This window comes from Sminthopsis crassicaudata, chromosome 6 (genome assembly GCF_048593235.1).
Source record: "Sminthopsis crassicaudata isolate SCR6 chromosome 6, ASM4859323v1, whole genome shotgun sequence".
Classification (NCBI taxonomy): domain Eukaryota; kingdom Metazoa; phylum Chordata; class Mammalia; order Dasyuromorphia; family Dasyuridae; genus Sminthopsis; species Sminthopsis crassicaudata.
The window spans coordinates 232727583-232753315 of NC_133622.1; the positions used below are offsets into that span (position 1 = coordinate 232727583).

Consider the following 25733-nt stretch of genomic DNA (forward strand, 5'->3'; position numbering starts at 1 on the left):
TATTAAAGATATATAATATTGCTAATCTCTAATATGTAATATAACATATGATATATAATATATATTACACACATATATTATTAGATAATATGTCATGTATGTAATATAATGTAGCATATATGCAATATAATATATATCTGACCCAGATCTATAATAGTAATACATATATAATATATATTATCTGACATATTAGATATATAGGTATTATAAAATATTTATATATAAATCTAATCTATCTGACATGTTAAATATATATTATATAAATATATAGTATCTATATATAATATATGTTTAACAGATAGATATAGATATATCTCTAATAGGTAATATAATATATATCTGTATATCTAATATACATCTGACATTAGATATTAGAAATGTATTAAATATATTATGTACATTATAGATATAATGTTTATAATGAAGCTTTATTACATATATAATGTAGATGAGCTTCTGTTTGTGTGTGCATGTAGGGTCACACAGTCAGTGGGTATTCATGGATGGGATTCAGCATCAGACCTTCCTTACTCCAGCACTCTTCCTATTGATGGCAGCCTTGTTAGAAATGTCGGAGGTGAAGGGAACAGAGAGGGGCCCGGAAGCGCCCACTGCACATGTAAGCAAGTGTAATTAGAACTCAGGTCCTCCTGACTCCAAGGCCAGCAGCCCACCCTTTGTGCCTCTGCACAATTCCACCCCTAACTTGGTCCTGCCTTCCCCCATTTCCAGTAAAAGGTCTTCTCCAGAGATTTGGGAACATTTTCCTTAAAAAACCAACAAAACCGGGAGGCAGAATTGGTTTTACTTGTTCCCTCTTTTTTCTCTGTTGGACTCCTGGTATTTGGGGACAGGGAGAGGGAATGTTCTTCCCTCCAGGAACAATACGCGTGCTTAGCGGGAGCAGCCTGTACCGACATATTAACAAAAGCGACTTGAGGAAGAATGGACCTTGAGAGAGAGCTTGTTACCTATGGCAATTTCAGCCTTTGAAAGGAGGCAACGTGAGTGCACATTTCCTAGTTCTCCACTGTCACCCCTCCTCCCTTCTGCCCAGAAGCAGCTACTTGAGGGGTGTACAGAGGGGCTGATCCTCTGTGACCTTGGGCATGACACAGCCTCGGTCTGCCTCACTTTCTGCATCTGTAAAAGTAAAATAGTAATAGACTCTATATAAAGTGCTTCACAAACCTTCCAGTGTTAGAAAAGCTAATTGTTATTATGATCTTTAAAATTTTGTTCTTAAGTAGTCTCAGTTCTGTCTGATTCTTCATGACCCATTTGGGGTTTTGCTATTTCCTTCTCAGCTCATTTTATAGATGAGAAAACTGAGGCAAAGAGGGTGAAGTGACTTACCCAGGGTCATTCAGCTAGGAAGTGTCTGAGTCAGGTTTGAAGTGATGAAGATGAGTCCTCCTGACTCCAGGCCTGGCGCTCAATCCACTGTGCCGTCATTAATTATTGCAATTAAGTGGAGCACGATCCTTCCCATTGACCCTCAGGTCTCCTCTAGGGGTGATCAGAGAATGTTAGAGCTGGGAGGGATCCTGATCCAGTGTGAGGTCACCGGCCACCAGTCGTGTAGTCCCTACTATGTGCCAGGCACTGTGCCCGTGGGGAGCAGGGCAGGACTGAAGTCTTGATCCTATATAGATTTTGAGCCTGGGATGACCCGGTAAGAGAGTTTAATTTCTTTGGTCTTATTCTGGAGTGAATGGAGCCCAGGTGGAGTCCATCAGGCCCTGAGCGGAAACTGGCCAGGGTCATTGGGCCACCTCCTCTGGAGGGGAAACACATATTGCTATTGGAAAATCTGTGTACGGCTCTGCTCTTAAGGGGGAAAACTCGAAAGCCAGCACCAACAATCCTTCTCCTCTTGGGTTTCTGTTTATAAGCAACTCCGACATCTGAGATCTGAAAGCTGCTCCAGTGGACATCTGGAACACCTTAAAGGATCAGGACTGAAAGAGATGGGCTGGGCATTTAGGGGGTTTGTTTTGGGAAGATCTACAGGGTCACTTCTTACAAGCTGGCTTGGGTTACTGACCTGGCTTGTTATTACAGGCGCCCCCTCCCCCCCCCCCCCCCATGGCTTTATGATTAAAAGTTGCTTAAGAAACTCAGGAAGTTCCCGCTAGGATGAAGCTATTCTTGAAGCTTTTAGTGTCATAGATCATTAAAACAGGAAGGGACCTTAAAAAACAGAATGTCGGAGCTGAAGGGGATCTCTGCCTATGGAACATAGAATGTTAGAGCTGGAAAGATTGTACAAGTTAGAACACGGACTGTCCGAGCTGGGAGAACAGAGGATGTCAATGCTCGAAGGGAACTGGGAACATAGAACATAACATATTTTAGTTAAGAGGGAAATTAGAAAATAGAACATGGAATGTTGGGGCTGGAAGAGATCTTAGAACTTAGACTATTAGGACTTAGCACCTAGAATATTGAAGTTAAGGGGCCACTCAGAACTGTGGAATATTAAAGTAGAAAGGTTCTTAGAACTTAGAGCATGGACTATTAGCAACTAGAATATTTGAGCTAGGAGGCCACTCAAAAAGTAGTAGAAGAACAGAAAAAGATCTTAGAACTTAGAACATAGACTATTAGGACTTAGCACCTAGAATATTTGAGCTAGGAGGCCACTCAGAAAGTAGTAGAAGAACAGAGAAAGATCTTAGAACTTAGAACATAGACTATTAGGACTTAGCACCTAGAATATTTGAGCTAAAATGCCTGTCAGAATGTAGAATATTAGAGTAGAAAGGATCTTAGAACTTAATACAACTTATTAGGACTTAGTACCTAGAATATTTGAACTAGGAGACCACTTAGAATGTAGACTATGGAATATTAAAATAGAAAAGATCTTAGAGCTTAGAACACATACTATTAGGACTTAGCATGTAAAATATTCAAGTTAAGGGGCCAGTCAGAACATAGAATATTAGAGTGGAAGGGAACTTGGAGTTAATTTAGTCTGACTCCATCTTCCAGATGGGGAAATGAGGCATAATAGTAATCTGTGTTTAATAAAAGCCTTTTGCTGAAAATTCCAGCTCGGAGGCTTTCCAGCCCAACTTGAGACAGAGGGATCGGACAGGTTCTCTGTAGAGCATCTCCTAACCAAATGAGGACCAAGATTCGATCTGGGGGAGAAAATAGCAAGTGGGAGGGGTGGAAAGAGCGTTTGTTCTAGGTGAGGGCCCCCGACTCACATCTAGTCTCCACCAGTTACCATTTGTGTGACCTTGGCTAAGATTTAACGTGGCCACTTAGCTTCCACATGGAGACAAGGCGGGGACTGAACCAGGCAGATGCACTGGGAGTCTCCTGTGATTAGGACCCTGGAGGGGAGGGACGGGAAGAGTCCAGGTTTCCATAGTGGCCTTTGGATCAGAGAATGGCAGAAGAGCTGGCCGGGGCCAGAAGCATCATCCTGGTCCAACCCTTTTCCAGTCCACAGCTCTGGCCATGGAGTCCCAAGCCTCGGGCTTAAATCTGTGACTGGGTCATCCATAAGCGGGTGGGACTATCTGAGCTCTAAGGCACCTTTCTAACCCTAAATCTTATGGACCTGGTACGCCTTCCTTTTTACTCATGATCCCCAGGGAGGCCAAGGATCATCCATCTGGAGCTAGAAGGAAACTTATTGAAGAAAGCAAGTTCTTATTTGCCCAAGGAGGAAAGGATACTTGAATCCCACGTCAATCCGCTCCAGAGCAGGCTCTTCTTGCCTGTGGCCAGGACTCCTTCATTGGTTGCAGGACTGACTCTCCTGCTGCTGCCATCCCCCCCCCTTCACCACAGAGCCCCTTCCCCATCCCCCTCCACTCCCCCCACCCCCACCTCCATCTCTCGGTGCCTTCTGGGCCCAGAGCATCAGCCCCAAGCTCCCACATCCCTGCCACCCTCTGCCCTCCTCATTCCCCTCTCCCTCTGCCCATTGTACTTGGCAGCTGCAGCTGGGGCTCTGACTGGGGGCAGGCCATCTCGATGGCTGCCATCTCCACAATAGTCCCCCACCTTCCCCCCACCTCGGCACCGTGCCCTCCACAACCCCCAACCTGGTGCCACTGATTGTCCCATTCAACACCCCCTGCCTGGATTGGCTGCCCAGCAGCGAAACTTGTTTAACTGCCTAATTATGCTCCCTAACGCACGTGCGGGCTCTCTCTGACTGCTGTGATTTCATAATTGCAGCTCCTGGCACCCAGCCCACTGCTCCCAGGGGGAGACGAAGGGGGAGGACAAAAGCAGCTCAGGGAGGACAGGTGGGGGCCGACTGTGGCTCTTAGAAGGGGCTGAACCCCTGCGGTGAGGTGGCAAGGTCTGATATAATAGGGAGGGGGTCAGCATCCCCTCCTACCTGAACACAGCTCCCTGGAAAGGGGGGGGATTCAGAGAAATCCCCAAATCATGGAAGGCTCCATCCAAAAGGGACCTGGGAAGTCAGTGAATCAGCTCAATGCTCAGAGGCTGGAAAGGAGAATCCATCTAGTTCAATCCTCTTGATTTTTAGATGAGGAAACCTCCGTTGCCCAGAGTTACACCGATAGGAAGTGTCTGAGGCTGGACTTGAACTCGGGAAGATGAGTGTTCTTGACTCCACGCTCAGTGGAACTTCTATTGTGATTATGATTGGCTATGTAAGGCCAGGACCCTGGTCTGAGCCCCCTGCGGGCAGAGAGACAGCGGGCACCCACCAAATACCAGGGTGCCCAGTCAGCCGTTCTTCCTGGGGCTGTTTAGCTTGGAAGAGAAGTCTCAGGTGGAATATAAATGCCAACTTCTAGGGAGAATAACTTTGCTGGTCTGGGCCCCAGAGGGTGGAATCAAGAGCAGTGGGGGGAGTGGTGATAGTAGTTATGATGGAGAAGCTTCCAAGCAGAAAATTCTGACCCGAGCTCAGAAAAATATGTCTACCATAGAACAAGCTGCCTCCAAAGCACTGGATCCTCCTTTTTACAATTAACTAATTAATTTTTAGTAATAAATTTTAATTTGCAAAACACACGCAAAGATAGTTTTTTGCATTCACCCTTGCAAAACCTTGTGTTTCAAATTTTTCTCCCTCCCTTCTCCCCTCATCCCCTTCCCTAGACAGTAATACATGTTAAACATGTACAATTCGTCTATATACATATTTCCACAAATATCATGCTGCCCAAGAAAAATCAGATCAAAAAGAAAAAAAATGAGAAAGAAAAAAAGAATCAAGCAAAGAACAACAGCAAAAAAAAAGGAAAATATTATGTTGTGATCTACATTCAGTTCCCAAAATAGTCCTCTCTCCAGGTACAGATGGCTCTCTCCATCACAAGTCTATTGGAATTGGCCCGAATCACCTCATTATTAAAAAAAAGTCCCATCGATCGGTATTGATCATCAGATTATCTTGTTGTTACTGTATACAATGTTCTCCTGGGTTTGCTCACATCATTCCATATCATTTCATGTACGTCTTTCTGAAATTATCCTGCTGATCATTTCTTAAAGCACAGTAACATTTTCTAATTTATCCGGCCATTCTCCAGCTGATGCATCCACTTGGTTTCCAGTTCCTTGCCACTACAAAGAGGGCTGCCACAAACATTTTTGCCCAGGGGGTCCTTTCCCCTTTGCTATGATCTCTTTGTTTTTCCTGGATATCTTCAAAGAAAGGCCATATTGAAGTATCTGGAGCCAGACGCCACCCAGTCCAAGAAATAGTAATTGATATTCTTGGGATCTGACATTGGAAAGGAACTTAAAGGTCACGTGGTCTATCTCCCCACTTCAGAGATAGGAAAACTGAGCTCTAGAGAGCGGAGGACTTGCCCAGACTACTGGGGAGCTGAATGGCATTTTTGCACACCAGGAGCAACTTGGGGCCCCCAGCTCCCAGACACCTTCTCCCTAACTCCTCTCAGGGCCGATTCTAGGCTTCTTCCCAGCTTCTTCCCCTCTCCTGCCTCCAAATTACTTGATATTTCATTTGTTTAGGGTAGACGAGCAATTCTTGATCCAAACACTTGCCTCTTGTGGGTCTCAGTTTCTCCTTCTGTTAAAAAAACAAAGGGATTAGAATTAGGATTTCTGAGGTTTCTGGAAGTGCTAATGGTTTAACAAACTATGAGACTTCCTCACCCAAGGCATGCTGGGCTCCTAGAGTGGACCACCCAGCTGGGAGAGGCAGGGCCTCCACTATTTACTAGCCAGATAATCAAGCAATTTCCTCCTCCTTGTCTGCCCTGGCCTCTGGCCCTGCGAGAAGGGTTCATCCCACGGAGCCTGAGCCGCTCCTCTCTGACCCAGGCGGATCCCCGGGCCTGGCTGGGGTGCAAAGGAGGGGCTACATTCCCCAATGGAGGGGCTATGGGGAAACCAAGACCTGCCTCCAGATCTAATCAGGAGGGCTCCCCTGGGTCTTGGCAGTCCTTCCCTAGGACTGGGCCCTCTGCCTGTCTAGGATGTCATCAGTGAACATAAAAACGGGAGGGAAGGATGCTGGGTTTGCAGCCCGGGTTCGATCCTAAGCTCGGACTTTTGCTACTTATGGCTAGTCAAGTCCAGCCTTCCCATTTCACAGGATGGGAAACTGAGGCGCAGGGAGGTGGAACCACTTGCTTATGTGCCACATTGAATTGAACCTCAGCATGCTGGATAGAGAGCACTGGACTCAGTGGCCTAGCAGTAGCTCTGGGATCCTGGGATCCAGTTTCCTAGTCTATAATAAGAAGAGATTGCACTAGATGGCCTTGAAGGTCCTTTCCAGATTTAAATCTGTGATGTTTTTTTCTCTAGAATCCAGACTCCTTTCACTGCCTCCTGCTGCCTCAGGGTACCAACATTTGCCCTTTTGTGGAGCATCAAAAAATAAGGGGCAGGGGAGTAGACAAGGTCTGATGCTCTTACAAGAAAGATGGGGCCATTGGCCATTTCCTTGTCTTTCAATAGTCACGGCTGCCCTCGGCCTGGCCCAGCTTCCTTTGCGATAAAGCTTCTCTGTAGGGTTCATGTATCAGGACCCATAATTGCTTCTTTTTCAAAGAATAAATGGTAAGACAAGCCTCCAATGAAGTGAATGATTAAGGACTAATGGCAGGGGGCTGCTGGTAAACATTTAACAACTGGCTCTCCAGAAACATCAACAAGACCAAAAACACATACGTAGGGACTCATTTAAGCTTAATCTGCATTATTCAGGTTTCTCTCACTGCTTTTTAAATAATAAATCAAATCCCGATTTGTGGCATTTGCCAATGTGTAAATACTCATGCCGAAAATTTAACAATTGGCTCTCTGCAGCTGGTTCCTGGATCTAGCACATCCCTGGAATGCCTCAACTCTGTTCTCTACTCTCCGAGGCCAGGCTGCTTCCACTTTAGTTTGGAGGAGGGTCTCCACTGGGGCATTCCATTGATTGGGGTCTCTGAACCTGAAGTCAGGAAGGTTAGAGTTCAAATTTAGCCTCAGACACTTACTAGCTATAGTAACTTTGGGCAAGTCAATTTTTGCCTGATTGTTCCCTTCTACAAAAATGAAGGTAATGAGCAAGTAGCTTATTGTTTTGAAGATAATATTTGTGGAAATATCATAAATCTTTAAGCACGATAAAAATCCTGGCTATTAAACAATGATTGATTAATTAATTATTAGTAAGCATCAATTGATTAATTAATCATTAGTAAGCAATTATTAATTGCCAACTTGACAGGCGCTGTGAAACAAAGATTAAAATAAAACAGACTCTGACTTCAAGACGCTTACTCTCTCCTGGGAGAAGTCCATAGACTTAGTGGGAGTGCATTGAACCGTGCTCCTTGAAAATCCAATGGCCCCTTGAGAGTGGTCATCCCTTACATACAAGCAATGTGTCCCATGTTCTGAGGTGCGTTTCAGTCGTTAATTCCCACTGTGGTATAGAGCTTAGAACTTATAATCAGACATTAAAAATTGTGTGACTCTGGGAAAACCATTTAATAATCATGATGCTTTATTGCAGTCCGTCTGACTCTCTGTGACCCCATCTGGGCTTTTCCTGGCAGAGATCCTGAAGGGCTTGGCCATTTCCTTCTCCAGCCCATTTTACAGGAAACTGAGGCAGGCAGGGTCACAAAGCTAGGAAGCTTCTGAGTCAGATTCGAACTCGGGGAGATGAGCCTGCAGACCGGACACCCAGCTGCCCCTCTGTCATAATAACTAATGTTTACATGATATTTCTCTTACATTATCTCATTTGCTCCTCAATCATCATCCTAAAAAGTGATGCTATTATTATAGTCCACTTTACAAATGGGAAAACTGAGTCTGAGAGAGGGTGACTTTCCCTGGATCTTAGAACTAGAAAGGGAGGATTGGAATTCAGGTCTCCCTGGCTTCTCTCCCTGGGCCACCTAGCCCACAGCCTCTTCATCTAAAGTCTCTGGCTCAGTTTCCTCATCTGTAAGGTGATGGGCCCTCACCCTGGAGTCTGATGGCAGTGAGCATCCTCGGTTCCCTGGCTGCTTCCTGCTAATGGTCCATTCCTTGCACACAGAGAGGGTTGCATTCTGTCATGGGGAGCTCCCCCCCCTCACAGCCAGCCTGGAACCAGGATCTAGGCCCTCCCTGAGTCAAATGGGGCAGGGGGCTTTTGCCAAGGGTGGGAGGGAGGGAGCTCTCCAATCAGAGGAGGTTGGGGAGAGCGCGCTCACTGACCCCTCCTCCTCCTCCTCCTCTGTCTAAAATAGCTATTTCTTCCATCTTGGACGCAGCCCTGACAATCGGGGCCAGACTGGGGAGGAAAATTGCCCATACAAGGCCAGAGTCTGTCACTACCTGGCGTCCCTCAGAGCTGGTGGAGGGAGGGGGTGTCAGACGGGCCTCTGGGGAACTCAGATCTTGCACGTTTGTTCCTTTCCTTCCAGAACAGCTTCTGCCTCACTGTGTACAGAGCCTGATTAAGCATCTCTGATCCCTGCCCCATTGGCTGCTGGGGGCCCCCCCACCCCCCACCCCCTTCCTGGAGATTGATGGCTCCCATGAGGCTGAGTTTTTACTTGAAATGATTTGAGAGAGAAAAGGCCCCCCTGGCTTCAGGCTGATCTCCCAGGGCCAGACATTCTCCAGCCTAAAGGCAAAAGTTTCCCTCTGGCAGCTAGAAACCAGCTGTCTGCAGCTCCGGGGACCAGGAAGGATGCAAGGATTTAGAGCCCTGGGTGGGTGGGGGCCTTGAAAGCCAATTAGCCCCTCCCATAGGTGCCAGAGCTGAAACCTGAGAAGGAAAGTACCTGTCCAAGGTCAGTACAGCCAACATGATCCATACAGCCAACATGAGCAGCCCATGTTGTCTGTATTGACCTTGAACAGGTACTTTCCTTCTCAGGGCAAAGTTGGAAATCAAGTCCTTCAAGCACCATCTTTTCCCTTCCCTCCTCTTCCCTCCCCTTCCCTCCTTTTCCCCTTCCCTTCCCTTCCCTTCTCTTCCTTTTTCCCTTCCCTTCCCTTTTCCCTTCCCTTCCCACTTCCCTTCCCTTCCCACTTCCCTTCCCTTCCCTTTTCCCTTCCCTTCCTACTTCCCTTCCCTTCCCACTTCCCTTCCCTTCCCTTCCCTTCTCTGCCTTTCCCTTCTCTTCCTTTTCCTTCTCTTCCCTTGCCTTCTCTTCCCTTCCCCATTTCTTTTTTCTTTCCTTTCTTTCTTCGTCTATATTTGCTTCCCAGATTCTCTTAACTCTTCTCTTTTAGCCCAATAAATCCCATTTATACCCCACAATTTGCTAAGTCTGATCAATGGACCCCACTGTAGTGTCAAGGTCTTTGCTTTCCTTCTCCTCCCCTTGGTTATTCAGTGTCCTTTTTTGATCATAATCCCCCAAAGTCCATGGTGATGTCAAGTGGCTGAACAATTTGAAATGGACTTTTATCAGTGGAGAGAACAATTAAGAAGAGACCCTGCTCTGGACTTTGGATCATACCCTAAGTACCACAGGGCCTTGCCATCGGCTGATGAAGTCTTCATGATTGCCGTCGGCCTCTCCTAGAACATGGACTTCTTCACCCTCATTTTGAAATCAGTTTTGCATTTCTCTTTTCAATTTGATTCAATAAATATTTATTAAGCAACTATTACAAGCATGGTGCTGCACTTGACGCTAGAGAAATAGCTCTCAAGGACCTCGCTGTTCAGCCATGTCTGAACCCATAGTTGGAGCAATTAGGGAATGGATGCCTTAATGAGTAGCAGGGAAGTGTCTTGTTCTGACTCTTATCATCCCATTTAGGATTTTCTTGGAAAGGTACTGGAGTGGTTTGCCATTTCCTTCTCCATCTCATTTTATAGACAAGGAAACTGAAGCAGGCAGAAGTTAAAAAACTTGACCAGGGTCTCACATCTAGTAGGTATCTGATGCCCAATTTGAATTTAGGTTTTCCTGACTGACTCTAAGCTATTTCCACAATTAGCATACTACACAAGAACAATCAGATCAAAAAGCAAAAAAATGAGAAAGAAAAAAATGCAATTAAACAACAATAAAAAGAGTCAAAATACTATACTGTGATCCACACTCAGTTCCCACAATCCCTCTCTCTGTCACCCTTCTTTATTAACAGCGGGACCAAGGGGAGCATAGAATAGTGGAAGGGGTGACACAGAACTCTGCTCTGTTAGAGAGACTTTGGGCCCAGTTCCTTCCCTTCTCTCGGATTCGCTCAGTTTGCTCCTCTGGAAAGCAGGATAACAAGAGCTACAATCCCACAGCATTGCCTGAGCTTCAAAATGAGACAGAATATGTGTAGATTACTTTGCAAACTTGAAAGAACCACTGCAATTAATGAACCAAGGAGCATGGAGCATGCATTAGTTGGTTTTATTGTTAGCTGGTGGTGAAGGGTGTTAAATTTATCCAGCCTTTATGTTTAGAATTCCCTTTTGCAGGAGGCTTGCTTCCCCGCAACCAAAGCTGGTGGGAGCATTTTCCCCGAAATCCTAGCGAAGCTTTGATTTCAGGCAGGTGTCCCAGTTTCCACTAAGGGTGGGCTTTCTTTTTCTTTTCTTTCTTTTTTTTTTGTGGTTCATAAATACTCTCGAATCTTGACTTCAACGGACTATTCTTTCATCCTGCATCTGCTTCCTCCATTGACAGAAATAAAGATGCTGCTCTCCCCTCCTGCTCCCCCCCTTCCCCGCCCACACAGCCCTGGTCCCATTGCCTTCTGTAGATCAGCTTGGGGAAGAAAAAAAAAGGATAATTATCCACCAGAGAGGGAACCCACAGTTGGAACAATTAGGGAATGGATGCCTTAATGAGAAGCAGGGAAGTGTCTTGTTCTGGAAGGAATACACTTGAGCTCTTTGCTCAACATCTGCCTGGCAAGAAGGGTGGAGCGGACAGCAGGAGGTTGGGCAGTAATTATAATAGTAACGATAGTAATAACAGTGGTCAAAATTAATTCAACGACAATATGACATTTATGAAGCACATCACAACAGTCCGGCGAGAGAACTAATATCTTCTTATTGTCATTTATAGAGGACCCTGGGTGAGACTTTTGTCTCCCCAGGGAAATCTCGGTTTCTTCATCCATAAAATGAAGAGATGGGATGCTTTTTTCTAGCTCTAAATCTTATGATCCTGTAGGAAACCGAGGATTAGGAAAGTACACAGGAGATGCTTTTTTTGCTAATATCTTAATAGAGTCTGACATACTGTCACAAAATGAGGACCACCATAAAAAAACCTTAGATTTCAGGAAGTCTGTGTGGGACAAGTCTTAATCATAGTTTATGAGCTCCCACCAGTGGGCTGACATTGATCACATTTGTTCAAAACAAAAGACATTTAATCAAACAACAAAGCAAATGAGGTAACAGGAAAGGATCTCCTCATATATACATGGGGTACGCTTTGAGGTACACAAATTGAGGGAGAGAATGTACACAGAGAGAACACGGAGAGACTGTGTGTAAGGTGGTGACATGGCTTTTATTACATGCTTCCTATGTGACAAGCCCTGGGTCGAGCATGGGGGAGATGCAAATACAAAGCTAAAAGAATCCTCAAGGAGCCTGCATTCTAATAAGGGAAGGTGGCTTGTAGAAGAGAACTAAAAAGGTCAGGGTATGGGGTGGAGCAAAGGCCTGAGGGGAATAGTGGTGATATTAGGACAGTCAGAAGCCCAACCAAAAAGAAAACCAGGCCACGGTTGGCCTGGGCCCAATCCCAGACTGGAGGGAACTCCAATGGGGGACTGGCATGGCAATGGGATGGACCAGGGGGAGTGAGTCAGAGGGACAGCTAGGAGAGTATAATATAAACAAGGATAAAGATAATAAATAATATCATATAATACAATAATATATCATAAAAGCAATACCATATAATATAATAAACAACACCATATAATAATAAATAATATCATGTAATATAATAATAAAGACAATATAATATTATGTAACAGTGTAAAATATTATATAATAATAAGTGATATATTATAATAAATAATACCATATACCAATACCAATAATAATACCATATAAAATGCCATGTAATAATAAATAATATCATGTAATATAATAATAAATACAATATATTATATAAATAATATATAACATTGTAAAATATTATATAATAAATGATATATCATAATAAATAATACCATGTAATATAACAATAATACTATATAATAAATAATATCATGTAATATAATAAATGCAATATAATAGTATATAAAATAATATATTATATAACATTGTAAAATATAATATAATTATATAATATAATAATATATAGTATTATATACTAATAAAATATAAACAAGAATCTTCTCTAGTAGAGAAGGAGTCTCTCTTGACAAGGGGTCATTCAGTCTTTGCTTAAAGACCTCCACTAAGAAGGAGCCCCCTGTTTCCTCTGGTATTGTTATGAACACCAAACGACTATTTGTTAACAGGCCTGAAACCTGCTCTGGAGCTGTTGAAAGGGAGATGGGGTGACACAAAAGTACTTTGTAAGATTTAGGAAGGAAGGCTGAAAGTGAGGAAGGGAAGAAATGCCAGAGGATCGCTGGAACCGTCTCCAAGCCCCCTCCTGGGTGGTGGCGTCAACAAAGCTGAATTTCTATGTTTAGAAGGGTGATTTGGGGCCTGTGTACACTGTGTGCCCAGCCTCCCAGCGGGGCCCTGGGCCAGGATGGTCTGGCCGGCCAAAGGTAGATGCAAACAGCTTGGAGGGAATCTCCTGTTGGGAGGGATTCTGGAAAAGCCGTGAGCTACCTCACAGGTCTGAGGGGATCACTCTGGGAGCTGGAACATGCTATAGAAATAGGATCCCTACTTGATTGGGAGTGAAAAAAGATCAGGAGATGGTTTCGGGAAAAGCACATTGCGACCAGTCAATCCGGAGCATCATGGCTGTTGTTTAGCATGGTGGGAAGTGCCTTGCTGACCCTTAGGGAATACCTGTGGATTGGTTAAGGTTCCAAGACCTTCATTTGAGGTGAAGAATAATGTGAATTAACAGGTAGCATCATCTATCAGAGCCAGAAGAGTAGAAAACCCAAAAGGGAGATCTGAAAGGGAACTTAGAACATATAATAATAGAATGTTAGAACCTGGAATATCAGAGATCTAGATCATGGAATATGGAAGCTTATAACTGAGAGGGACTCGAGAATATAGAAAACAGTGTTAGAGCTGGAAGGGGCCTTAGAACATAGAACACGGAACATCAGAGGAACTTTAGAGACAATCTAACTCACTCATTTGGCAGATGAGGAAAGTGAGGTCCAGTAAGAAGTGACTTGTTCCCAATAAAACAGGAGGAGAGAGAGGTCAGGTGTCCTGGCCGTTCCTATAATTATTATTATTGCAAAACCTTTAAATGCTATAATGCTTATCTGTAATATATAATATATTAATATAATATTTTATTATAAATTACTATAATAATATATAATGCTTACAAATGCCATAAGAATGCTGCTATTTTTATTGGTTTGTTAACCAGAATCCTGGATTTATCCCCAAATTCCTCTGACAGAAGGAGACCAGAAGTGTCATATCTATAGATATGAAGTCACTTTTGAAATCTCAGAAGGCTCCTTATATTATGGATACGGGGGCAGAATCATTGTCTCTGTAGCACAAGAATTGGGACAAATATAAAAACCAAACCAAAAAGAAAAACTATATTTCAGACATGTCAGTGTAGCAAAAATTGAAAATAAAAATCATCTTACATTCACTTGATCTAGATTTGAATCGGAGTTTTGTCACTAAATAGCTTTTTACTATTCACTTTCCTTTTCTGAATCTCAATACTTTCATTTATAAATCAAAGAGATGTTTAGGGCTCCTTCCAGATTATGCTTTCAATGAATTCATGATTCTGTGACTCTTCCCTATGCATCAGATCTCACAGAGCCTTTTCTCCAACCAGTGAACCCCCATGATGACAAGGGAAGAAGGAAACCCTAGAAGAAGGTTCATGTTCAGTTCTATTTGGGTTAGAACGGGTCCCAAAGCCACCGGGACTCGGAACCAACTGGATTAATGTCAGCATGTTGTTGTTCCAGGGGATGGGTGGGATTGGGCTCTCCTGGGATATTTCTGGAGTGGAAAAAGCCATGTTTGTGTTTTGTTTATAGTGGCTGCTGCTGTTTCATTAGCTTGGCTGGCTTGGTTGCCATGGTTGGTATGGGAGATAGCTGGGTTTCCCACAATTTGGCCCTTAGTGGAATGGTAGCCGCCCTGGAGAGCTCACTGGGATCCCAGAAGAGTGGGCATTCTGGCCACACTCGCCAATTCAATGAATACCAGCAAGAGCTAACATGTCGTTGCTGCTGGCAGTGGAGGTGCTTCCCAAATCTGCTCTGAATTCTTGTAACTAATAACAATAATAATATAATCATAAATAATAATAAAAATTATATTTTATAGCATTTTAAAGTTTCAAACACGTAATAGCTCATGTTTACTCTGGGAAGTAAGATAAGAAAACTGAGGCAAGACAGAGGTTATGGGATGTACCCAAGGTCAGACAGCTCCTAAGTGTGAGAGGTAAGGTTTTAATTCCCATCTTCCTCCTCCAATTCCACCACCTGGCAGCCTAGGTTGGTGACTTGCTCAATTAGTAACTGAAGCAAGGATCTGATTTTAGGTCTTTGTTCTACAAAGCTCCAAATTTGTCCCCTTTGTCATCTAGTTCTCCATAGTTTTAAACCAATCAATTAATCAATAAACATGTATTGAGTATCTTCTTGGTGCTAGGCTCTGAAGACTCAAAGACAAAAGTGATTGAGACAATTATTCTAGGGGAGTTTATATTTGACCAGCCATGCAGATGTTCAATCTTTGTGCTCTCTGAATTTCAGTCTCTGAGGCAAAGGTCCATGGTCCCATCCTAGTTATGGTCTGGGTTAATTATTTTATAGTGTAGGCACTTCTTTCGTGGACACAGATTATAACTTCACTACAATTTAGATGAGTAGATTCATGGTAAAGTAAGTGGATCCATGAGTTGCTATGGCCAAAAAATGTCATTTTCTGATGGCTTACCTTTCATGGGGAGTCTCTCTGGCCAGGATGATTCTTCAGTTACAGACACATATAATTCATTACAAAAAATCTAGATTTGTTGTTGCCCTATCCAATCAGTCAACACCATGCTAGGCTCATTATACAAAGATGAAAGTGAAACTGTCCTTGTCTGCATTCTACCTGGGAGAGATAACACAGATAAGAGAGATGGATGGGTAATTGGATAGTTAAATAGTAGATAGATGAATGGACAGTAAGCTAGCTAGCTAGCTGGATGGATAAATGGGTGGATGGATCCCTGGATAGGGAGAGAAAGAGAGAGAGAGAGAGAGAGAGAGAGAGAGAGAGAGAGAGAGAGAGAGAGAGAGAGAGAGAGAGAGAGAGAGGGAGAGAGAGAAAGAGAGATAATGGATGAATAGACAGGTAAATATAGACAGATAAATAGATACTTAAATACATATCTATATCTAGATGGATTGACAAATTAAAAGAACATTCATTAAGTACCTATTATTTACAAGATCCTGTACTCAGCACTGGAGCCATTCCTGTCCTCGGGGAGTTTATGTTCTACTAAACCAGAGTTTCCCTTAATCTTAAAGTGCCCAGAGTTGTATCTGAACCCTAAGAAAACTGGAACAGCCAAATAGTGATACCCATTCAGAACAAGCTCCCAGTTCTGTCCTGGACAGCATAGTGCCCAAGCTGGGATTCTCATGAAGAGCCATTGGTCATTTGCCCTACTCGGTTTCCTCATTTGTAAAAATAAGAATAATAAGACTTGAACATCAGTATTTTTATGAGACCAAATAGATAAATAAATATAAAAATGCTTTGAAAGGTTGTAAATTCTATGCAAATATAAGCCATGATTAATTATTACTCTATGGGAATTACCCTTCCCACTCTAGGAGATGAATAAAGCAGGTGTTTTGTAAATTGTAAAGAACTTTACAAATGTAACAGGCTATTATTATGTGTTGAATATGAGCCAATAGCGTATTAAAGAAGCCGACAAAGTCAATGTGATCTTGGGTTGAATTGAAAAATAGAACTTCCCAGTTTAAGGAGATGATCCTTTACTCTCTGTCCTGGCCACATTACATCAGAGCATTGCATTCACTTCTGGGGACGAGAAGTAGATCGGAAGCTTTGCATTCTGTGGCACATGCCATGAATTTTATCTTTTAACATGTTGCATCCTCATTCTAGGAAGTAAGCTTCCTGAGAGCAGGGACTATTTCATTGTATCTGTATCTGCATAAACTAAGCATAATTAGGTATAAATACTTATTGAATTTGATGGGATCAAAGTTTCAGAGCAAAACAAGGAGCTAAAGAACGTGGAAGTCCCTGTTTGTGCCATTTTGGGGTACCACGCCATCCCAAGGCCAGGGGAAAGATGAAGGGGCCGGTGCTGGAGAAGTGCTAGTTTTCTCTGAGGTACTTAGACTGTTGCAGTTACAATTCAGATGCAGTGATGAAATCACGGGCAGGCTGGGGTGGCAGAAAGAGCCTGGGCTCTGAAGTCAGAATTTCTGAGTTTGTGTTCAAACAACGTATAATACTGTCTTTTCTTACCCTCATGAGATTTGTGTGTACACACACATGTGCATGTGTAGTTGTGTGTGGGTACTGACCAATTCATTTCATTTCTTTGTATATTCCTTAGAATATAAGATATTTATATGTTGTATATTTTATATATATAATACATTTATACAACAGTTGTATATTCCTTATAATACATAATAGTTGTATATTCCTTAGAATATAAACTATTTATATATTGTATATTATATAATACATATACAAATTCTCTAAAATATAAAATATTTATGTATTGTATATCATATTGATATTATACATATATACAATAGTTGTATATTCCTTATAATATGCAATAGTTGTATATTCCTTAGAATATAAAATATTTATATATTGTATATTATATGTAATATATATAATACATATCTAATAGTTGTATATTCTCTAAAATAGAAAATATTTATATATTGTATATTACATATAATATATATAATACATATGCAATAGTTGTATATTCCATAAAATATAAAATATTTATATATTATATATTATAGATATAATACATATATACAATGGTTGTATATTTCTTATAATATGCAAGAGTTGTATATTCCTTAGAATATAAAATAATTACATATTGGATATTATATGTAATATATATAATACATATACAATAGTTGTATATTCTCTAAAATATAAAATATTTATATATTGTATATTATATATATACAATATAATATACAATAGTTGTATATTCCTTAGAATATAAAATATTTATATATTGTATATTATATGTAATATATATAATACATATACAATAGTTGTATATTCTCTAAAATATAAAATATTTATATATTATATATTATAGATATAATACATATATACAATGGTTGTATATTCTTTATAATATGCAAGAGTTTTATATTCCTTAGAATATAAAATATTTATATATTGTATATTATATGTAATATATATAATACATATACAATAGTTGTATATTCTCTAAAATATAAAATATTTATATATTGTATATTATATATAATATATATACAATATAATATACAATATTTGTATGTTACTTAAAATATACAATAATAATACAATAATGACCCTAGTGTCACTCCACCCCCCAATATGATAACCTAGATGTGAATTTGGAAATGGTTTCTCATAAATTCTCTCTGGATCTTTTTTTTGGAGGGAGAGTGTCAGAGAACCCTGGAGTCCCAGCCAAGTGACATCTGGGAACATCAGTGCATGATGTTCCCTCAAAAGGGCCGCATTCATCTTCTAGGAAAGCACTAGGGTTCGTGGGGCATTACAAATAGGGCAGTCTTTATTGAATACAGGAAGGATATTTATCTGTATCTATACAGAGTAAACTCCAGTGCTAGCCTGAATTGAGACCCCACCCCTGCAGCTCCCCACATTCCCTAAAGACAGCATGTGGACCATTACCTGGGTGAGTAGTGTCCTGCCAGGACCTGGTAAGGGTCCTGCTTTGCTCATTCCTGTGGAGCTTTCTGTTCGGCTCCCCCTGTCTGCCCCAATTCTTACAGAGGTGTTATCCCTCTTTTTGAAAGGCACAGAGAAGCCCCACATATTTCTGGGGCATTTGACATATTACTCGCCCTTCTGGCAGGCCTGTTGTTGGAATATCTCTGAGCTTTCTAACACTTCTCTGTTCTTTTCTCTGAGTTCCCACAGCCCACCCTCAGGGTTCCCTCAGGTACCCCCAGTCGGTGGCTCTCCATCAGGCTTTCTACCAAATCTCCCTGGTTCTTCCTCCTGGCTGCACTGCCCCAGCTCTCCTCAGTACCCAGGTGCTGTGCCTCCCATACTCCATTCCCATTTCCTACTGGGGGTTTTGGGGGGTCAGAAAACCCTGCTGATTCTCTTCCTCTTTGTCTCTCATTGTCCCAGTGACCAGACATAGAGCATGAAAATTACAATAAGACTTGGAGGGGATTCAAGAAAGCTCTGTGGACCCCAGTGATGATGAGAGAGGTGGCTACAGATGGGGGAAGGGGCAGAGCTCTGCTGGGTCCTCCCCTCCCTCCTCCTACCCCCCTGTTCCATAGGGCCAGTCCAGCAGCCAGGATTCATCTCTACCTGGGGCCAACTGGCCCAGCTGTTAGTGGGACAGACCTAGTTGATGGCCCGCTTGGAAAAGGGCTTCGCTCCGCTAGGACTCAGGGCCCAGCCTTCTTTCAGTGTGGAGGAAAGAAGGCTAGATTTGGAGCTAGAAGGCTTGGTTCTGAAGCTGTAACGTGCTCTAGAAATATGATCTCTTATCACCCTCCCCCCCCTCCCTGTTGTGATCTTGAATGATCATTATTGACCAGCTACAGCCCCATAAACATCACTCTGTCTTCAGGAGACCCTCTACAGAGGGATGTCTTCGATAGTCTCCCTCCTACCCTCTTGTTCAGAAAGTCTTTTCCCTCCAAATCCCCTTTTCTCTCCTCTCCTGACACAGTCCCCCCATCACCACAAGGACCCCTTTTTTGTTCTGTTCTCTCTCTGAACTATCTGGAAACAAATCTCCACTCGTGTTTGCCGATAAGGTTCCTTTAATGCATCTGGAGCTCAAAACCCCAGCTTGGCTGTTCGCTTCCTTGCCTTTGCCATCAAGATCAAGGCCTGGAAGGGGCCTCAGAGACCATTGAGCCTCATTTTACAGAGGAGGAAATGCGACCTGAAGGGGTGATGTGGCTTGCCCCAAATCTCCCAGGTGACCCAAAAGAGGGAAGTTACAATGGGGGACGGAGGGGCGCTCAGGTGGCACACACAAAGCCCTTTCTCAGCCTGCAGTGGACATGGCCTACTTGGCCATCATCGTTACCATCTTTGACATTTGAGGGCGGGGGGCTGGTTCCTCCCTGGGACCCTCAGAAACACACTATAGAAGGGCCCCACCCCTTTTAAAGACCCAGCCTGTGCTTGGGGGAGTCTGGAAATCAGGATTCCTGGCATTTATATGGCCTCTTAATAGTTGCATTTCGTGGGACCTAGAACAGCCTGACGGGGAAGGCGCTTTGGGTATTATTAAGCCATTTACAGCTAGGGGACCTGAGGTTAAATGAGTTGCCCATGGCTAAATGGTACCGCTGAAAAGCAAGATTCAAATCCAAGTCTGGCAGTGTACCCACCCTGCCCCATGCTCGGGGTCCCCTCATGAACAGACAAAGTCTCATGACAGCAAACCCCGAAGCCCTCTCATTGCCTCTCATTGGCGCAATGGGAAAGGAAGAGGCCTTGGACTCAAGATGTGACCTACAACAAAACTACCACTTTCTGGTCTCAGTTTCCTCATCTATAAAATGGGGCTAATACTAACACTTACCTCCCAGGAGGTCCAAATGAGGTAATCTTTGGAATGGATTTAACACAATGTACGGCATATACTTGTTCAGTCATTTCAATTGTGTCTGACGCTTCCTGATCTCATTGGGGTTTTCTGGGCAGAGACACTGGACTGGTTTGCCATTTCTTTCCCCAGCTTATTTTACACGGGGTGAAAGGTCTGAGGTCAGATTTGAACTCAGAAAGATGAGTCGTTCTAACCACTGAGCCACGCAGCTGCCCCCATGGCATATCTACGTGCCAGCTGTTATACTTTTATTGCTATGTTCTGGATCACCTGTGAACTGAAATAGCCTCTGCATCCCTTCAGCATCCTCCTGAGCTCCTCCCTTGTCATCCCTAGACTGATGAGGGATGACAAGTTTCCTTTCCTCCCCTTCCTCTCCCCTCCCTCTCCGGCCTCCCCCCACTCAGATCCCCATCTCCCTTGTGGACGCCCACAGCTTGGAAACTGGCCTCCTTGAGGGGGTGATTTTATCCCAAGCTTTTCTCAAAGAGAAATCAGTATCACTCTTTGTTTAAAAAAATCAGGCCGAGTCCCTATGGAAAATTCCCTTCCTGGGCCAAGAATTCTGAGGACATGGAAGTCTGGGACTTTTTGGTTGTTTTTGCTTTTTTTTCTGTTCTGGAGGGAGCAGTGGAGTAGAGAGAACATGAGGATGGAGCACAGGGGCCCTGGGTTCAAATCCTGCTGCTTCGAATCCTGGAAGCTAATCCAGGTTCAAGTAATGGTTCTGCCATTTACTAGCTGGGTCAGTCATTGTTCTGTCATGTTATGTGACCCCATCTGGAGTTTTCTTAATAAAGACACCAGATTAGTTTGCCATTTCCTTCTCCTGCTCATTTCATAAGTTAGGAAACACACTGAGGAGGTATCTGAGACTGAATTTGAACCCAATTTTCCTGGCTCCGGTCTAGCACTCTATGCACTATGCCGCCTAAGATATGAGTTCAAATCCCAATTCTATTCTTCAACAGGATAATTAATAATAACAATTAGCACTCAGTGTTATAAAGTTTGCAAAGCATTTTACAAATGCTACCTTATTTTATCCTGACATTAGGAGGTAGATATTATTATTATCCCCATTTTACTGATGAGGAAACTGAGGCACAGAGCGGTTACATGAAGTGCCCAGTCACACAGCTAGTAAATATCAGAAACTGGATTGGAATCAAGGGCCTCCTGGCTCCCAGATCAGTGCTCTATAGCTAATTTAATTGAGCTAATGATCATCTAATTGACCTTTGAGATCATTGGAGCAGCTGAGCCCTGCAGAAATTGAGTTACTTGTTAAAGGTCCCAGAACACAAAGAGTAGGGTCTCCTGACTCTGAATTTCACTCCCAAGAACCTCAGTTTCCTCCCTTGTAAAATAAGAATAAAAGAACACAACTTTGTGTACAATCACAGGTTGCAAGCATTGGAAGTTGAGTTACTTGTTAAAGGTCCCAGAACACAGGGAGTATGGTCTCCTGACTCCAAATTCATCTCCAAGAACCTCAGTTTCCTCCCTTGTAAAATAAGAATAAAAATAGCACAACTCTGCTAACAATCACAGGTTGCAAATATTAAGGTAGAAACAAGAGCTATACTATTTAACCAGAAGAGTTCACATTCAACAATGAATGACTCACAGGAATTTGGCCCATGCCCAATGTTCATTGCCAGCCTGAGGCGCAGTTATGAAACTGATAGGATTTGCCTTGAGCACCCCAGAATGAAATCTGGGTCACCTTCCAGTCCTGAGTCTAATACCTCTACCCCGTATGATTGAGGTGTCTGAACTTCTTTAGATTTTTGAAGTATATTTTAACAAACAATTCATTAAGTGACTATTAAGTACAGAGAAGAGTTATAACTAGGGAACTAAGGCAGAGCAATGGGGCTATGCTCCAGGGCGCTGAAAATTTAAAGGTACAAAAATTTAACATGTGCATTTCTTCAGCAGCCAAGAGCTATTATATTATAGTAACTAATTTGGGGGGGGTTGTAATTACTTTTTGTATTTCCATATTATAAATTACAAAGTTGATTTGAAGTCTTTTATGCAGTATGTCTCTGTTTTTCAGATTTTTAAGTTATAGCTTTAGTGCAGAGAATTCTAAGTCCTGGAATGGGGAAAGAAATACAAAATTGATAGAAGATATTGTCCCTAACCTCAATGAGCTCCAAATTCAGTAAGGAGATAATACAAAACTATAGAGAATTTGCATGTGTGTATATGAAATAATTTGGTAGCTAGGTGGTACCATAGTGCATAGGGACCTGGGCTTACAATCATCTTCCTGAGTTCAAATCTGACTTCAGACACTTACTAGTTATGTGAAACTGGGCAATCACTTAACTGTGTTAGCCTCAGTTTCCTCATCTGTAAAATGAGTTGGAAAAGAAAATGGCAAACTATTCCAGTATCTTTGTCAAGAAAACCCCAAAATGGGGTCATGAAAAGTCAGTCAGGATTGAAACCCAAGTGAACAAGAATATATGAAATAATGCAAGAGAGAGAGACATTATGGCACTTTGATTCACAATTCCACCAACAATGAATGAGTGTCCCAATTTTTCCACATCCCCTCCAAAATAACTTTATTAGATATTTAAAAGGAATAGCAAGTTGTGCATAATAGATTTGCAGTTACATGTGCAATTATCTTTTTAAATTATACTCTGTTATGGAAATGCTTGTTTTATCATCATCATCATCATCATCATCATTATTATTATTATTTTGCAAGGCAAGTGGGTTAAGTGACTTGCCCAGAGTCATACAGCTAGGAAGTGTTAAGTGTCTGAGGCTGGATTTGAACTCACATTCTTCTGACTCTAGAGCTGGTGCTCTATTCACTGCTCAAAATATGATGAATTAAAAATAAAGAGAAGAAGATCTGGCTCATACTAGATGTATTTGGGCAAGTCACAACCTCATTGTGCCCCAAGCTTGCCTGTCAAATTGTAAGTTTGGGGGCTCTATCAATAGACGAGTAAGAACTTGGAGTCAGGAGGACGTGAATTCAAATCCTGCCTCAGACATTTAATACTTCCTAGCTATTTGACCTTGGACCTCACAAAACAAACAAGCAAAAACTCTGAGTTTCAGAGTAGAGTCTGATTTGTAAGGGTGGAGGACGGTTCTTCATCAGGGGCTTTCTATCCCATGGAATCAGATGTCTAGAGCCATGGCAAGGACATTACAATAGACACAACAGAAAGTGCTTTTGGAGATCAGGCCGTGTCTGATGGGGCAGGGAGAAGAGAAATGGTGAAAGGCTTTATTCTAGTAAGACTTAAAAATTAGGCATTGAGGAAGCTCATTGCGATAGGGAATCATGTTAGGTTCTTACTAAGTGCTAAGTCGGTACTTAACAATTCTCTAGTTCACACCTTTAAGGGGAGTTTACACCTTTGAACTTCTGAGAAGGAGTTTACCTATGAAAAGGAGTTTACACAACCTTTAAAAGGAGCAAGTTCATTGGTTGAAGTAATTTTCCCACAAGCCCCTGAGTTCTTACAGGCCCATTCTCTGGGAGGATAAAAGAAGACAACATTGAGCAAGGAGTGAGTCTTCTCTAGGACAGAACTGGGACGGCTCCTAGAGGAAGAAGAGTCTAGTCTGGGATTGAGTTGAGACAGCAGATCTCCCAGAGGCGATTGGCAGTTTCTGGAGACAACAGAACAGAATCATATGAGCAAAACCACAGAGCTGGGAGCAGAGCTCAGGGCTGCTCTGTTTGTAGAGCGCATCCGATATGAGGAGAGTCTGAGATAAGTCTGGATAAGGATAAAGAAGTGCTGAAGACCTTGTCCTCCCAATGCATCTGGATGCTTCTGGCTGAAACTGGGGTCTCCTCTCGCTCCCCTTTGCCAAAGTGACCAGGAAGGTGGAAGGAGGAAGGGGGTGACTACAGTGGGGAGCAGATCCAGAGGAGGGGCAGAGGAAGACTATGACTAATTGGGCTGGGGATGGGGAGGGGATACCCTGGCCTCCCAAACTCCTCAGCCTGGCATTTGAGACGCCAGTTATTCTAGCTTTCAGTGTGAACACTTGAGTCCAGCGGGTCCAGTCTCCTTCCCTTCCACTCATATCTTGTCCATCCCTCCCTCCACCTCTGCTCCATTCCCCTCCATTCTCTTTGCTCAGCCAGTGTCCCCCACTTTGAATTCTCTTCCTTCTTCTACCAAGTCCAATTCTCCACAGCCCAAGGTCCATCTGTGGCCAGCCCATGTATTTTCCCCCCATTTATTTGCCACTTAATCATCGCCAGCTCTGTATTGAAACTTAATGGCTCCCCAAAGTGGCTGTCCTTAAGGGGGTGAATGGTATCATGCTTCCTGATATCCTTACTAGTCCCCAGTGCCATGCCAAACTGGCTGTTGCAGTGGAAAGAGCACCAGCCTTGTGGTCAGAAGGCTTGGATTCAGTTCTGTGACCTTGGACCTCATGACTCAGAGACTCAGTTTCCTCCTCTGTGAAATGAGGCCCCCCAAGATCCATTTCTGTGTCTGTCCTAATTCTATGATTCTTGGTTTTGGGGAAGAGGAAGGAAAAGAAAAGTTTTTGTGGGTGCCAGTGTCTGAGATGTGCCAGAGACAGGAAAATGTGGGGAGGAGCTCTGTGTAGGGATGGGTATCTGTCAACTAAAGGTGACCATGACCCAGCAAGCGGACTGTCCCTGCCTGGTTTCATGCTGCAAAGAGCATGATGGGACCATCTGAAGAAAGATTCTCCTCATGTGGACCATGAGATTGTGTTAGTGGTAAGGTTCTGGACAGTGTGGTCCAGGACAGTCCTTGGTGCAGAGGGAAGGTGACTCCTTTGGAACAGATGAAGTTGGAAAGCTGGGAGTTCAACAGAAAAATCTTCCCCTTCCCCCCAACTCAGGCTTAGAAGCAACACATAAAGCTGGCAAGGGCTGTTGCTTATTCATATTTTAAGAGGTAATGAATGTTGGCAGCATGCTAAGTGCTGGAAGGACGGGGCGTCGCCATCAAGCTAAACACAGGCAAGGCGGAGATGGAAACAGAGCAAGAGGAGGGGGACGGAGGAGAGGGAGAAGGAGGAGGGAGAGGAAAGTGACAGCGGCAGTAAGGAGGGAAGTAAAAGAGAGGGAGAAGAAAGGACTGGGAGAGAGAAAGGAACTGGAAGATTGAGGGGGAGAGTAAAACATTGGGAGAGGGGGTGAGACAGAAAATGAGGAGACCGAGAGAAGAGAGAGACAAAGAGGGCGGGGGGAGGGGGAGAGAGAGAGAGAGAGAGAGAGAGAGAGAGAGAGAGAGAGAGAGAGAGAGAGAGAGAGAGAGAGAGAGACAGACAGAC

At 43.0% G+C, this 25733-nt stretch overlaps 1 protein-coding gene across 3 annotated transcripts in view; it reads left to right on the forward strand.

The window, feature by feature from the left end:
* The window catches only part of LOC141546856 (1-aminocyclopropane-1-carboxylate synthase-like protein 1), an 82859-nt gene that overhangs the window by 23576 nt on the left and 33550 nt on the right, over positions 1 to 25733 (forward strand). The window contains exon 2 of one of the 3 annotated variants that reach the window (XM_074274993.1): positions 18400 to 18512. The exons of 1 other annotated variant lie outside the window; for it this stretch is intronic. The gene's annotated coding sequence lies outside the window, so the exon portion shown is untranslated. The remainder of the gene's footprint in view (positions 1 to 18399; positions 18513 to 25733) is intronic. One more of the 3 variants, XM_074274994.1, reaches the window with a different exon arrangement.